We start from the raw sequence: 17094 nt of genomic DNA, 5'->3' as shown, positions 1-17094 counted from the left end.
TGGGAAAAAAAAAAGTGGCCTTAAAATCCATTTTTAACTTTCTAAGCAATTAGGCCTAGTGATTTTACTGAAGTTTTATTAATTGAGTTTAATAAGTAAAATATATTATTTGTACTGCTAGCTGAAAACACGTAATAGTACCCTAGGAAGAAGCCGTGGAGGCCATTTTTGTGATAAAGCAACCATATTTCATAATTTTGCATATAAAAGAAACTGGAAGTGAGAAAGGTTAAATACCTATTCTAAACATAAAAAAAAAAAACAAAAAACATAAGAGTTAGTAAATGGAAAAGTCACCAATTCTGGACTCTGATCCCCAGACTTCATAAAATATTTCTACTACATAATTCTGGGAGGGGAGACCAAGAAAGTATTGCCCCTCCAAATGGCATTAATTTAAATGAATTCACTCTCTGATATACAATTTTTTGAGGTACAAAGGAAAGTCAGCTGCCATTAGAGACAACAGGAGCTTCTACTTCTCAGAACCCTTGCTTAACCTAGCTAAACTTACCTGAACCCTTGTGAGAATCAGATGATATTTGGAGCTTTAATATTGAGCTTTTGAAGATGCCTAGCTCCCAGAATGTCTCTGATGTAGTAATGAAAATGGACTGCTCTATGACTTATTAACAAGGTTTTATATTTTCCATAAGTTTTATTTCTTATTTGCAGAAATATATATCAGTAATTTTAACTTTATTAGCTTTTATAGTTTACTATTCATTGGTAATTATTTGATTTAAATTTCACTATATTCCATATATTTCAATATATTCAGTCTATTGAAGCTTTGAATAAATATGAGATAGTCTATAATTTTGAAAATACATTTAAATTGGAGTCAAAATTATTTTCTATGGATTGATGGAATATTTATATTAACCCATATTTGCTTATATATTTACTAACATTAGAGATGATCACAGTTCTCTGTACTGTGTGTGTGTATATATATAAATACACACACATATATACACACATATACATATTTTATGAGCTAATTATGTAATTTTAGAAATGTCCATACCATGAGATTTAGTTTAAAATTTTAGTTTAAAAAAAAGAGTGATTTATGGAATTGAGTGATCTAAAGTCCTGTATAACACTACTCTAAATCTATTAAAACATTTCTCCACCACAAACAAAACGAAATATATTTAAATGACTTGTTTTCTTGTGCGTTTCACGAAATTTATGTGGCTAAACTTAGAAATTAGAAAATGCAATCTGGGGCCCATATTTCTAATAGAATTTAGGGAGTAATCTCCTCTATGCTTTGGGACTATTCCTTAGGAATCTAAATTGTCTTTGAACTCCTTCCTATTGCTCTAGACTAGAGGACCTCAATTTGTTGTTTCTAGACTCTTTCAGGGAACACACAGGTCAAAAGTATTTTCATAATTCTTTTGTTATTTTATATGTTAAGATTCTAAGCACATCTTCTTGCTCATTTTGTGTGCTTGTTAGAATAAATTGACTTTTTTTTCAAGTAATGAAATATTTATTATTAGTCTTTTTCTTGCATGATAATATCTATTTCTTCTGAGGTTATTTTGTAGGATAAAAACGTGGATAATATTTTTAGGGGGGAAACAGGAAAACATTAGATTTACTCTATATGTTGTGGTGAATACATTACAGTCTAACTCGGTGAGACATTCAGTTTATTATCCATCTTATATTGTGGCTGCTCTAGAGTACTGGCTTAGATGACGAATCCTGAAGCCAGACTTGCTTAGCAACTTAGCAGCTGCCTAACAACGGGCAAACAGCTCAACCTCTTTATAAGTCCGAGTTGGTACAATTGGAATAAAGTTATACCTGCTTTGGAAGGTTGTTATCAGGATTAAATAAATTAATACGTGCAAATACATACAGTGCCTGGCACATGGTGAATACTCAATACAAATTAAAATCCGTTGTAGAATCAGTTCCTAGTCAGGGCCATCACGTGTGACAGAGGAGAACTGCGCTTCAGGGGGGTTCGTTGGTTGATTGTTTGGAAGCAGCTCACCAGGGCTTTCTCCGGAGGATCCTCCTGGTGGACTGGAACCTCTAGCCTATCAGTTAGCAGCCGAATGCAGTAACCATTTGTACTTCACAGGGACTCCTAATACACATTAGTTGATATTATTTTCAATAAGTTCAAGAAAAAAAGGCCCTTTATTCTGTTGGACATAAGTTTTTTTTGTGGGGGGCGGATTTTTTATGTGGTTTCATGAAAATTCTAAGGAGATATTTCAAATTAGAAAGTTTTTTTTTTTCTTTTGAAATATACTTTTCATGCATAGATAGCTAAAAAAAAAAGGGGGGGGCAAAGGGAGACACAATTCAACAAAACTAAAGATGTGTAAACTATATTCCTAAATGGCTTTCTGGATAAACTTCTAGCACAGTCCCAAATTCAGTGCAATATTGCTATTTCCATTTTCTCCAAGTGTAAACTTCCCTATATTTGAATCATTCTTTTTAAAGAGCCTTAAACAGTCTCTTCAGCACTTGCTAGCTTCAATCAAAGGTGACTCAAAGAGATGACCCTTGAAAGCTCCTGTTCTTCTTTACGCGTTTCTCTGCTAAAACAATTCCTATTTCTTCCTAGGCAACAAGACTTGTTATCTTAACCTCTAGTTAACATTCTGATTTAAACCTGTCTTCCAATCTTTAAAATTTCCTGGGAAGGTTGTCTTATATGAAAGACTTCATAGTTCTCTCATTCCTCTCTGCAAATCCGTATGTTTAAAAGTTTGGAGAAAACAAGAGGTAGATCCATAAATTCATATTGCATATAATCGTATTATTTTTCTTGAAGCTAAGGTACCTTTTCACACTGTTAACATAGGTACTATAAACCTTAGTATTTTCACATAATTATGTTTCATAATTTGTACCATCAGTTTAGAGTGGTCTTATGTTTAATAGAACCACAGCTTAGGTGAACTTGATGAAATCAGGTACCTCCCACTATTTTTTAAAAAGCAGAAACCGTTATTTCAGAATTAGCTTATATATAATACAGCATATTTCAAAACTAGTATATAAGATGACCACCGTCACATTTTAAAATAATCTCCTGTCATAAATGCTTTAAAAATTATTATTGCTTGTAAACAAAATGCACATCCCTTAAAATAAAACCCCCAAATACAAAAATATACTAAAGTAGACATAAAGGGATTCAAGTTTGGGGCATATAGAGACAACCGTTGTTAATTTTAATAACATTATTTAACATATAAACTATTATAGGTTATATTTCATGCTCCATTTATTACATATCATATATTATAACATGGCATCATGTTAATATTACATATATATTATTTTAAAAAATGTGTATTCTATGATACATATTACTTTGTGACCTTCTTTATGAAATTATAAATATATACTGACTCTTCCAGAATTTAAAAATGCATTTGAGAAAATTATTTGATCATATTAATGTTCCATATTTTGCTCAACTATTTCTCTATTGTGGGAGATTTAAGTTACTTTAATATTACACTTTATTATAACTGATGTTGCCATGCACATACTCATTTATTATATACATCTCTTCTTATTTTGTAATAAAATATTTGATAAAAGTAGACATTTAGGTCAAAAGGACCAGAATTTTTAACAATTTGATTACATGGTGACAGATTATAATATTTTAAATGAGATTTACTTATTTAAACACATGAAAATAGTAGTGAATGTAGAGGATTTGAAAATACATAAATAAAACTTTAAATTACTTGTAATTTGACCACTTAAGATAAAAATATTTTTTAATATGTAAAGTACTTGTTACATGTGAATGTGTGTTTGTGTGCATATCTATAGAGAGAGATGTTTTTTGTATAAATAGGGCACATCTAGTCCATAACCTGGAAACCCTGGTGGTGTAGGGGTTAAGTGCTATGGCTGCTAATCAAAAGGTTGGCAGTTTGAATCCACCAGGTGCTCCTTAGAACCTTGTGGGGCTGTCTCTCTCCTGTAGGATCACTATGAGTCAGAATTGACTTGATGGCAATGGGTTTTTTTTTTTTAGCTTTAGTCCATAACCAGATATAACAATCTTATGTGTAGGAGAAAAATGAGCACACTATGATTCAGTGGCTGAAGGTAAACTATGTCTTGGTCATTACCATTGGATTGCCTCTCTAATTACATCAAATAGATGTATCAGAGTTCTTTATCCTTTGCTCTCCCTCTTTTCTTCCATTCCTACACTTATCCTACCACACACATACATCAGGGAGCTGGCTGCGTACTGTCATTGCCTCTTGAGGTCAAATAGGTACCCATGTGGCCAAGCTCAGTAAAACTTTGTGTGGATCTTCAGTCGTCAGACTGGACTATGAGCCTATTCAACACCATCCAAATTTTTTGTATAGCCTTAACAAGCTATTATTATCATGAGAAATGACCTGGTCTCTCACCACTAGAGCTGATGATTCAGAAGCACCATGGTAGAAAAGTAGGAAAAAAACAAAACACTTTATAAAATTAAAAGTAACATTCCAATGAGGAATCCTGCTGAAATCTTTTTATTATTTTTATAGTATAAGTTCCTGGGAGAGGAAGCACTTTGATACAAGGTATTAGCATGTTTAAGGTATGTTTTGACCAACTGACGTAGAGAAATTGGTAAGAGTTTTCATTTCCACCAGCAGTCTTTGAGAGTATGTATATTTTTGTATTGCATTCTCAACAAAACTTTTATTTGAACTTTGTAATTTGTTATAAAACTCATTAAAATTAAGATTTCTCTATAAAAAGTTTGCACTTACTTTTTAATGAATTATTTGTTGTTGTTTTTTTATTTGAATTGTTGGTTCTTGTGTCCATATTTTTCTATTGTGGTATTAGTGTTTTATTTATACATATCCATTAGCACGTTCTGACTCATAATGACCCTGTAAGACAGAGTAGAACTGCCCCATTTGTTTTCCAAGGCTGTAGTCTTTACAAAGGCAGACTGTTACACCTTTCTCTCATAATTTGAACCAGCAACCTTTTGGTTAGCAGCCGAGCACTTAACCAGTACAACACCTATGAGTTGGAAATGACTGGATGGCAATTTTTGTGGTTGTTGTTTTATTAACACATTGCTGATTGAAAATATTAAAGTTAGTTTGCTTCTTTATGCTACAACTCTGAATTTTACTTACTGTAAATATTTTGAGTTTGAATACATCTGAGCTTTAAAAATAGGCAAACAAGCACTTGATATACATTATAATTTCCAAATTATCAAACATGAGTATGATTTTATATCATAATCCTTCTCCGTGCATGATCTCTATTCTCTTCTACAGAACAGCTTTCGAGTCTAACACTTATGACATTAGATTTATGATTAATATTTGACACAGTGGCTGCAACAATGGGCTCAAGCATAACAATCATGAGGATGGTGCAGGACTGAGCAGTGTTTCGTTCTCTTGTACATAGGATTGCTATGAGTCTGAACCGACTCGACAGCACCTAACAAGAACAACATGAACATGATTTTATATCATAATCCCTCTCTCTATATATGATCTCCATTCTCTTCTACAGAAGAAATTTCAAACCTGACATTTATAATAGTATTATGTGGAATACACATTTAGTATTTACGTAAAGTATAAAATATTACCTACATGAAAATCAAGGGAAGTAAAGCAAAGATCAACTCATTTCTTCAACTGTTTTTATTTCCTTTTAACTTTGGGGGACATAGCTTCTTTTTCTGAGACCAGTTCCTGCCAGCTCTTTGTCTGCAACATTGATAGTAAGGAAATTCTAACATTTGAAGATTCAACTCCTAGTCACTAAACCAATGATAAACTTCTGTAGTGAAATGCTTAAGAGTAGTACTTCCCTAGGTATAGTCTGAAAATAGATTTCTCCTCCATTACCTAGAGTGTGCTTAACCAGTCACATATCTTAAAATATTTGTTTGCAACTGCAAAAAACCTTCAAAGTAATTTTATAACTTGAGAACACATTTATATTCATAATATATGTAAATGCAAAAAGTTTAGATTTAGATACTCTGTCTTTATGGCATTTTCCAGAATCATACCAAATAACATTAAACATAAAATATAAAGCTATTATTTGTGTTACCATTGTGCCAAGAAAGTAGAATATAGCCACACTAGGCTAGGAAATCCTGGTGGCATAGTGGTTAAGTGCTATGGCTGCTAACCAAAGGGTCAGCAGTTTGAAACCACGAGGAGCTCCTTGGAAACTCTATGGTGCAGTTCTACTCTGTCCTATAGGGTCACTATGAGTCAAGATTGACTGTATGGCAATGCGTTTGGTTTTGATTTTTTTAGGGTAGAAAGAAGCTTCATAAATGACACTGAGGTTTACTAAACTTTGAGAAGATTTATTCCAGATAATAGTTTCGTGAAAATACGTTAGGTGAAAAAGTAATAGAAGAATACTTCCAAACTGTGCAACAGCTACAGCTGTAGTTGTCTCTGGAGTCCCTGGGTGGTGCAAATGGTTAACACCCTCAGCTGATAACCAATAGGTTGGAGGTTTGAGCCCACCCAGAGGCATCTCAGAAGAAATGCCTGGTGATCAGCTTCTGAAAAATTAGCCATTGAAACATTATGGAGCACAATTATACTCTGACACTAATGAGGTTGACATGAGTCGAATTTGACTTGATGGCAACTGGTTTTTACTGGTTAAGGTAAAAGGTAGAGAATGGAAATATGGTTTAAATAATCTTTAAGCAGAAACATCTGAAATTTGTCCATGAAAACAAGTCGGTTAGTTAAAAGTGGTTGCTGTTGTTGTTAAAAAAAAAAAAAAAATTAGGTGCCCCCAAATCAGCCCTGACTCATAGCGATATTATGTGTAACAGAAGGAAACTTTGCCAGCCCTGCGCCATCCTCATCATTGCTGTGTTTGAGCCCATTGTTGCAGCCACTGTGTCAATCCATCTCACTGAGTTTCTCCCTCTTTTTCGCTAACCTTCTACTTTATGAAGTATGATCTTCTCCAGAGATTGGCTCCTGGTGATGTGCCCAAAATAAGCAGGATAAGGTATCTCTTCTTGCTTCTAAGCCGAGTGACTGTGCTTCCTCTTGGACGGCTTTATTTGTTTTCTGGAAGTCCATGGTAAATTCAATATTCTTCAACAACACCATAATTTGAAGGTGTCAATTCTTCTGCTGTCTTCTATTTTGATTGTTCAGCTTTCTCATGGGTATGAGGTGATGGAAATACCATGGCTTAGGTCAGGTGCATCTTAGTCCTCAAATTGACACCTTTGATTTTTAACACTTTAATACAGTCTTTTGCCACATATTTGTCCAATGAAATATGTTGTTTGATTTCTTGGCTGCTGCTTCCATGGCCATTGATTCTGACAATGGTCTGTGGTTATCCATAAGGTTTTCACTGTCTAATTTTTGAAAGCAGACTACCAGGTCTTTTTCTAGCCTGTCTTTGTCTGGAAGGTCTGTTGAAACCTGTCCACCATTGTCCACTACTTGTATTTGAGACACCAGTGGTATAGCTTCCAGCATCATAATGCACAAGGCACCACAGTACTACAAACTGACAGATAGGTAGTGGAAGAAGTGGTGCAGACCTAAATTATTTAAGATTTTTCTTGTAGACTAACCTTGAAAGTAGGCTGATTTTAAAATTAATCTTTTGCTCCAGAGCACACATCAAATAATTTTGAAGAAAGGATATACTCCTTTATTTTGAAGTGGTGGGTGTTACCAAAATCATAATGTTTACAATATAAGTAGAATTGGAATTTCAATAAAACTGAAATATTATTAGAGTAAAGGTTTATTTAATAAGTGGTTTGTTTACATATTATGTATCAATAAATATAAACTTTTAACACTTTTTGAAAAATTAAAAAAAATCTGACATCATGTATTGTATAAATAAACTTGCAGTTAAATTAAATCATAAAAACAAGTACTCAGAGGTTAAAGTATTAATATCTATAAAAATCATAGCAGAAAATTTGATTTTTATTTCTCTACTGTATTCCATTTTTGTTATTTACACCGCAAAACTGTTTGGAAAGAAAATTAAGACGAATCTTTAATCCATATTAAAAAATTGAATCAATTGGCACAAAAATTAATATTTTTAAGTAAATATTATTTGAGGGATGATTACTATGCAAATACATGACCCTGTTTAATTGATAACTACGGTATGCCACTACTAGACAAAATATGAATTGCCATGGTATCTCATTCCTTCTATAACAAAGAAAATATCAATTTTTAGAAAATACCAATCACAATTAATTGTGAAATGTGCAACAGATGGTGGAACTTATAATCATTCTCTCAGACTAATATTATACTTCCTACATTTTGGAATTTGCTTTTCCCAAAAGATGGTGTTGGGTGGAAGCCATATTGACAGCTGGTACATTCCTAATGTAGTTAGTTTGATATACCTCATCTATTAAAACCTGTACATTTTCCAAAATAACAGATGACAAGTGCAATGACCACCTGGGAAAAGGCAATTTCAATAGAAAGAGAAAATTGATCTTCTCTCTTGGTGATTGTAGAGTTGCTTACTGCTTTTCTATTTTGGGTGACATTATTAACCACAGGCATATTATTTGCTTTCTAAAAGCATATCTTTTTGAACACTGACAATGAGTAAGAATAATCTTCAGACAGTTAACAGATGCTTTACCTATCATGTCTCTTAAAAACGTAAACATGCTTTGTAGAATATCTGTTCAAATGAGCACTTAAAATATATGTTTTACAGATGCTACATTGAAATATCAATTAGGTAATGAATTTCTCTAATATAAACAGAAAACATATCTCCCAGACAGCTGAATGGTACATAATCATTTGTGTGGATCTGCTTAATCATTGCAGAGAGAGAAGCTATGTCTTGTAATAAAACATTTAATGTCTGATGCTTTCAGATTGAAGAAAATCTATTATGAAGTTTCTTTGGTTTCAGTAAGACAAGAAATAATTATAGTTAAAACAAGGGAATAATAGGCAGTAAAAGCATGAAAACATATGCTATAAAACTACAATTTTGACTTGGATGTACCACTAAGGATTGCTTTTATCTCTGATAACAACTTCCTGTGTCATTGCATAGCTATTCATAAGAATCTTATGTATTTGGGAATTTCTAAATTGTCAGGGACTAGTACAATATTCTTGGATGATAAAATTGTTCTATTTTTAATGTGTTTTTTCCTCTTACTTTAAAAAAAAAATTAGACAAAATGCATTTTAATTTTAAATAAATGTTGAGTCTTATCAATATAGGCACATACAAACAATAAGGAGATTTTAAATAATAACAATATTCTCATTCAGATAAAATAATGCCTGTGCTGATTGATTTCATATATGTGAAATGAATGATTTTGAAAAGAGTAAAATTCTTGATTTAACTGAAAAATCATACTGATGTGGGAACATTTAAATAGAAAACTAGCATCACGCGTTTAATTTTGTGATAATATAACAGAGCAATAGTATTTAAGCTTTATGTTTGTCTTCACTTAACAGTTTTCTGAACTTTAATTTACTTAAATCATATAAAACAAAAAATATGAAACATAAACATAAAAGAAATATACTTATTTCTCCAAGTTTTTCAACTGAGTTGATGTAATCAAAATGTGAAAAATGCATCATAAAATTTTCTTAAGTGTTTAAAATTCTATTTAAATATGTAATCAAGTTGACTTGGGAATTGCATTATAAATTGGATTTCAATTTTAAGAACATTAATGTCATTTAAGCTTAAGGGTATAACGATTTTTTCTCAACCTTCTATAAAAATGAATAAAAACATTAAATTTACCTAAATTTAGATTTTATATTTAATGCACAATTATCATTGTATAGCATAGATCAATATATTATTTAATATATAACTAAATTGATTTAATATTAAATTCACTATTATTCACTGTACGTCACAATTCAATGTACATCACATTATAATATGTATAAATCTGTGAAATTCAGAAATGATGACATTAAAATAATTGTAATATGTAGACAATGAAGACAAAAAATTACATGAATAGTTTTAAAAAATTATATAATGTTACACCACAAAATAGTTGTAGTTATCTAAAGGAATTATCATGAAATTCTCAAAAAATTATTCCACATAACTCAACATAGAAATGAGAATTTAGAACATTCAAAGGAAAATATTACCATTCAAAAAGAAATGGGAAATCAATGTTGTTGAGAAAAGGTTGTCTTTACATTTAGAGTTTAAACACTTTGTAACTTCAAAAGCCTATAGAACAGGGTCCATTTCCGACAAGGAGGGGTAAACCTACTACAGCCTGTATCTCCCACTAATTACAACTAAAACATTCAATATGAGAAAAGTAACTACTGAGAATTTCTGAAGAGTAAATGAAAAATATGGAAGGCAGCCAAAACTTAAACAAATAACCCATAAACTGTGAGTTTTAATTTCTTTTTTTCCCTTCTATCTGGAGGGTTTGTCCTGAGAGCAGGAACTAGTCTTGGGGCTTGTGAGGAAGAAGAGGTTGCTAAAACGGATAGAATCCATCTTTTTCTTCAGGGAAACCAGGAAGAAGAGTGTCACCAATGGGCCAACAACTGTGAGGGAAACAGAGAGGAAAGAAGATTCCTTAACTTTGTGTCTGAATCCACATGTGTCTTGAGTTTACCTTGGGATACATGTACAGTAAGTACTCAAAGCAGCAGAGCAAAGGCATTGATAACTGAATAGATATTTAAAGTAGTCCAACTATCAGATTAACGCCTGAGTGGCAGACATGTAGAACTGATTCAAAGCAGCATATTTAAGGATTTAAAATATAATTGATATTTATACCATGGATTATTACCAGACTGGAGCCCTGATGGCGCCCTGGTTAAGAGCTACAGCCGGTAACTGAAAGGTCTGCAGTTTAAATCCACCAGCCACTCCTTGGCAATTCTATGGGGCAGTTCTACTCTGTCCTATAGGGTCACGGTGAGTTAGATTCTATTCAACAGCAATGAGTTTGGTTTTTAGTATTACCAGACTAACAATTGAGTGTAATCGGTACAGAACAGATAAAAAGCATCACAGTAAAGACTGAAAACTAAGCCGAGATTGAAACTATCACCCAGGTAAGGTGAGACATTATAGTTAAAAACTAACTGGGTTACCTGAGGAGCATTCAAACACACAAAGTATCCTCCAGAGACTTGTAACAAGACCTGAGCCTCTACATCATAAAATTCAAAATATCCAGGATGTAGCAAAAAACTATTTGACGTACAAAGAACCTAGCAAACATTACTAGTTCTCAAAAGAGCTGATGCCACCCCTAAAATTATCCAGATGCTGGTTATTATCAGGAAAATACTTTAAACCAGCTGCTATAATTAAGCTTTTTTATGTAATGCTAAATAGGCTTTGAATGAGTAAATATCTATAAATATAAAGGAGAAAATGCGTTCTTCAGTTCTTTTGCATATATGACATCAAAAAAAATACAACCTTGGAGTCCATTCTAACTCATAGCAATTCTATAAGATGAAGGAGAACTGCCTCATAGGGTTTCCAAGAAGCAGTTGGAGGATTTGAACTGCCCACCTTCTGGTTATCAGTTGAACGCTTAACCACTATGCTACCCGGGCTCCATATGACTTTAGAAAGCAAAATATGTGACTTTATCTGAGGTGTTTTCAGTGTATGTAGACAAAATACATATGACAACTACACAGTAAAATTGAGTGTGTGTGTATAGTGTGAGGGGACCTATATAGTTTCAAGGCCTCTACATTGAGGTGATAAAATAATTCTAAGCATAATGTAAAAGATTAAGTATTTATATTGAAATTTAAAGCAAATCAAAAAAAAAACAAACAAAAATGAAATAATAAAAATATTCATATACTAAGAAATACTAAGAATGAGGTAACAGAAATAAAAAACAGATGTGACAAACAGAAACCAATAATCAAATGATAGGCATAGATCTAAATATATCACCAATTAAATTAAATCTAAATGGTATACGTGCCATGGCTATTCAATGAGAAAAGGATAATCTTTACAACAAATGATGCTGGACACCTACCTACCTATACATCATACACAAAAATTAATTCAAACGTATCAAAGCCTAAAACTCTTTTTACAAAAGAATAAGCATAAATTTTTGCAATCACAGATTTTGCAATTTTTTTTGATATGACACTAAAATCACAGCAAAGAAAAAATACGTAAATTGGACTTTATCAAAACAAAAAACTTTACTGTTTCAAAGAACTCAATAAATAAAGTAAAATGACAATGAGATAAAATTTTTTGCAATATATTGTCTAATATCCGGGCTGTATAAAGATATTCCAACTCCAGTCTCTGTCAGATCATTAAGTCTGGTCTTTTTATGTAAATTTGAGTTCTGTTGTACGTTTTTCTCCTGCTCTGTCTGGGACTCTCTGTTGTGATCCCTGTTAGGGTGGTCACTGGTGGTAGATGGGTACCATCTAGTTCTTCTGGTCTCAGGTTGGTGGAGTCTCTGGTTCATTTGGTCCTTTAGTCCTTTGGGCTAGTATTTTCCTTGTGTCTTTGGTTTTCTTCATTCTCCTTTGATTCTAGTGAAATAGGAACAATTGATGTATCTTAGGTATCCGTTCCCAAGCTTTTAAGACCCCAGACACCACTCACCAAAGTGGAACGTAAAACTATGTTATGCCAATTGGCCTAGATGTTCCCCAAAACTGTGGTCCCCAGGCCACAGCCCCAGCTACTCTGTCCCTCAAAGTGTTTGGAGCTGTTCAGGAAAGTTCTTTGATTTTGCTTTTGCTTTGTTCTAGTTAATGCTGACTTCCCCTGTATTGTGTGTAGTCCTTTCTTTCACTGAAGTTGATCCTTGTCTACTATCTAGTTCATGATTTCCCCTACCCCTCTTCCCCACCCTCTTCACCATCAAAGAATGCTTTCTTCTGTGTTTAATGGTCCCCGGAGGCACTGTTAACCCAGAACTGAAACCATTCCTGAAACCCACAAAGATTAGACAGGACTATAAAACAAACAAACAAAAATACACATGAAAAATGTGCTTCTTAGTTCAATCAGATATACAAGACCAAATGGGCAGGTCCTGTTCAAAATCAAGATAAGAAGGCCGGAAGGGAGAGGACCTGGTTGAATGGACACAGGGAACTTGAGGTGGAAAGGGGGAGTAGGCTGTCACTTTGTGGGAATTGCAACTAATGTTACAAAACAATATGTGTATAAATTTTTGAAAGAGAAATAAATACATAAATAAAGATCTTACAACTCAACAAATTAAAAGGCAAGTAGCCCAATTTAACATGGAAAAAGATTTGAATAGACTTTTCTCCAAAGATAGACAAATGGCAGATAAGCACATGAAAAGATGTTCAACCTCATTAGTCACTAGGGAAATGCAAATCAACCACAATGAAAATTCTACTTCACATAAACTAGAATGGCTATCACCGAAAGGAGGGGAAACAACCAGTGTTGGTAAGGATATGGGGATATCAGACCCCTCATAAGTTACTAGTTGCAATGTAAAATGATTCAGCTACTTTGAAAACAGCTTGGCAGTTTCTCAAAAAGTTAAGCATGGACTTACCATGTGACCTAGCAATACCACTCTTAAATGTAGGCCCCAAAGCAGTGAAACTACATGTCCGTGCAAAAACCTGTACAGAAATTTTCGTAGCAGCATTTTTTACAATAGCCCAAAGCAGAAACAACCCAAAGGCCCATCAGTGGATGAGTGAATAAACACCTAGTATAGCACATATCCATAAACCAGAATTTTATTTAGTCATAAAAGAGAAAAAAGTGTTATAACATGCTGCAAAAGGAATGAACCTTGACTACATTATTCTAAGTGACAAAGGCAGACACAAAAGGCTACATTACGTATGATACTATTTCTATTAAATGTCTAGAATATGGAGATTCTTAGTGACAGAAAGTAGATTAATGTTTTCCAAGGTTTGGAGAGAGGCGAATGGAGAATAACAGCTAAAATGTATACGGTTTCTTTTTAGCTTGAGTAAATAAAATGTTTTGGATTGGAGAATGGTGATGGTTGCACAACTTTGTGAATAAAATAAAAATCACCAAACTGTATACCTTTTGTTCAATTTTATGATATGTCGGCTTTAAGTTATATAAATCATGTTTCAGTACAAAAACAAATTTCATAAACACAGCAATTAAACATGGAAATTGAATATTAAGTCCAAATTATGTATGTACTCTCTGAAGCCCTGGTGGCCCAGTGACTAAGAGCTACAGCGAGCTATAGCTGCTAATCAAAAAGTCAGCAGATCAAATCTGTGGACAAGAAACCTGCTTTAAATATAATTACATGAACCCACCCATTGCCGTTGAGTCTATTCAGACTTATAGCAACCCTACAGGACAGAGTAGAACTGTCCCATAGGGTTTCCAAGGCTGTAAATCTTTACAGAAGCAGACTGCCAGATCTTTTCCCTGAAAGCATTTGGTGAGTTCAAACCATTGACTTTTTGTTTAGTGCTTTAACCACTGTACCACCAGGGCTCCTATATAATTACATACTTGGGTTAAAAGTAAAAGGAGAAAAAAAGCTGTACCATGCAACCACTAATCAAAAGAAAGCTGGAATGGCCATATTAATATCACAGCAAGTAAACGAGAAAAATGATTATTCTCAACAGTAAAGAGGAACGTTAGATAATTTCAGTGCTCAATTCATGAAGAAGACTTAAAACATACGTCCATGCAAAAACTTGTACATAAATTTTCCTTAGCGGTATTATTCATATTTATTATAATTAACCTTTATTTTCACTTAAAAAAAAATAAAACTTTTCAAGAGTGCTGGGTATGGGAATACCAAAAAAAAAAAAAAAAAAAGGGATTACCAAAAAAAAAGGAAAAGATGGTGTTAGACTTTGTGTTCAGTCCTCTGGGAAATATCTAATTCCATAGTTATCATTAAAAACCCATATGGTGAGCGTGAACAGAAGAAAGCGGAAGTCATGTTCCAGCCTGCATCATGAATACTTGAACTTTGAAATATTTACTGAAGTTAAAATAAAATCTGCCATTGAATTATCCTCCTGGCTCTTTGACATCTGGAAAAAATATGTACCTACATTAAAAAATACAGTAAATGAATTCAAGACAGGTTACTTTATGAGCAGGGCATTACATCACCCTCCAGGTGAAAGCAAGGCCTATGGGGTTCGAAAACTGCTAGCTATCTGGGTGATGGTAGACTTTCTCTAGACTTAATTTCTACCCGTTTTACAATTAACACACCACTCGTCCTTGTCGAATGTCAAAATTAGGTTTTGAAAATGAGTCTCTTTGACATTGAGATAATGCTTTCTAAAGCAGAACCCTGCTTGCAGGACACCTACAGAGCACAGAGAACTACAGAATTCCTAAACAGATAATCTGTTCTGAGATGAAAAAGGTATAGCCCTGAGCAGGGAGGACAGAAAAAACAGTAATAGAAAACACTAAAGCACAACTTCACGTAATGAATGATGGTCCCAGACTGATAGAAATCAGCAGTGTCTGAGAGACAAACCCTGTGTGTAGTCATTAAGAGCATGGAGATTTATTGTGTGCAAAGTTTTCGGGCTGTGAGACAAGAGGGTAAAAATGTCAACAAACATTAGAGTCAACTGCTATGGACATAAGATGAAAAGATTGCCTTTCCATACATTAAGTTTACTCATTAGACCTCTTTGTGTATGTGTGTGTGTGTGAATGCACGTGCATGTGAGCATGCACTATCTTTCACATGTATGGAGAGGTTGTGGTAGAGTGGAAGTAACAGACACAAGATGGAAGACTAGCTCTGCTGACTATGGGGTGCCTTTTTCTGCACCAGTTACACATAATGAATTTAGATACCATCACTAAACACTTGTATGTGAAAGACAACACTCAAGTGGGACATTATTAGTGAGGCAAATAACCTAGACTAATGTCTTCACTATGAATATCTCGTCATTTTTTAAAAGCACTTTATTGAGATTCTAATCCTTAAAGTTCGATATATTTAATTTGGTACAGGTAGTCCCTGACCTATGACGTATTTGAGTTAGGGGATCCATACTTATGACCTGCCATTTATTTATTTATTTTACATCTTATTATTAGTTATATGTACCACATACAATGTTGCAGTGCATAATTTTCTCATGGCAACCCCCAAAGATAAAGATTGAATTTATAAAGATACTAATAAAAGCCAGTAGCAATAAAAACTGAAAAAAAAAAAAAAAAATTAAGTATTCAACTTCTGATTTACAATAGAGTCATCAGAATGGAACTTCCTATTGTAAGTCAGGAACTACCTGCATATACATTTGAAAATCAAGCTATCCAAAATAGTTCTGGACTTTCAGTTTAAAATGACATTTGCCTGGGTTCAGCTTCTCCCAATATACTAGGTGTGTGAGTTAGAGGTGGTTCCCAAGATGAGTTAGTGTTGAGAACTAAAGTATCCTTCTTACATGCAGTCATTTAAATTAAGATTTATTTGAAAGACCAATTAATTTGGCTATTGCTAATTCCAGAAGGCCCTAGTTTCAACCTACCTCCTCCCACTAGCTCCCTTGACCTAAACACTTTTAAGACTATCTCAGTTGGAAACCCTGAGATGTGCTACTTTGACCTTTTCTCACAGCAATGTGTTTCATTTTGATTTTTATACATTTTAGTTAGGGTATAGAAAACTAGTCTTGGGAAACAGGGCCAAGCTGGCTGAGTAGTCAATTATATAATTACAATCTAGGAGTCCTGAATACCAAAGAAAAAGTTGAGGAGTTGGACTGAGCGGTAGGGGAAGGGAGAGACAGTTCAGAAGCAGTGAGGATTTGCCAGGCCCGATCTGGTTATAGGAAACCCTGGGGGTGTAGTGGGTAAGTGCTATGACTGATAACCAAAAGGTTGGCAGTTTGAATCTACCAGGTGCTCCTTGGAGACTCTATGGGGCAGTTCTATTCTGTCCCATAGGGTTGCTACGAGTTGGAATCGACTTGATAGCAATGTTTTTTTTTTTTTTTTTCTTTTTTGGGGGGCGGGGGATCTGGTTTTCACCAT

The sequence above is a fragment of the Loxodonta africana genome, chromosome 1 (assembly GCF_030014295.1).
Source record: "Loxodonta africana isolate mLoxAfr1 chromosome 1, mLoxAfr1.hap2, whole genome shotgun sequence".
In the NCBI taxonomy this organism is placed as follows: Eukaryota; Metazoa; Chordata; class Mammalia; order Proboscidea; family Elephantidae; genus Loxodonta; species Loxodonta africana.
This window is presented reverse-complemented; position numbering follows the sequence as displayed.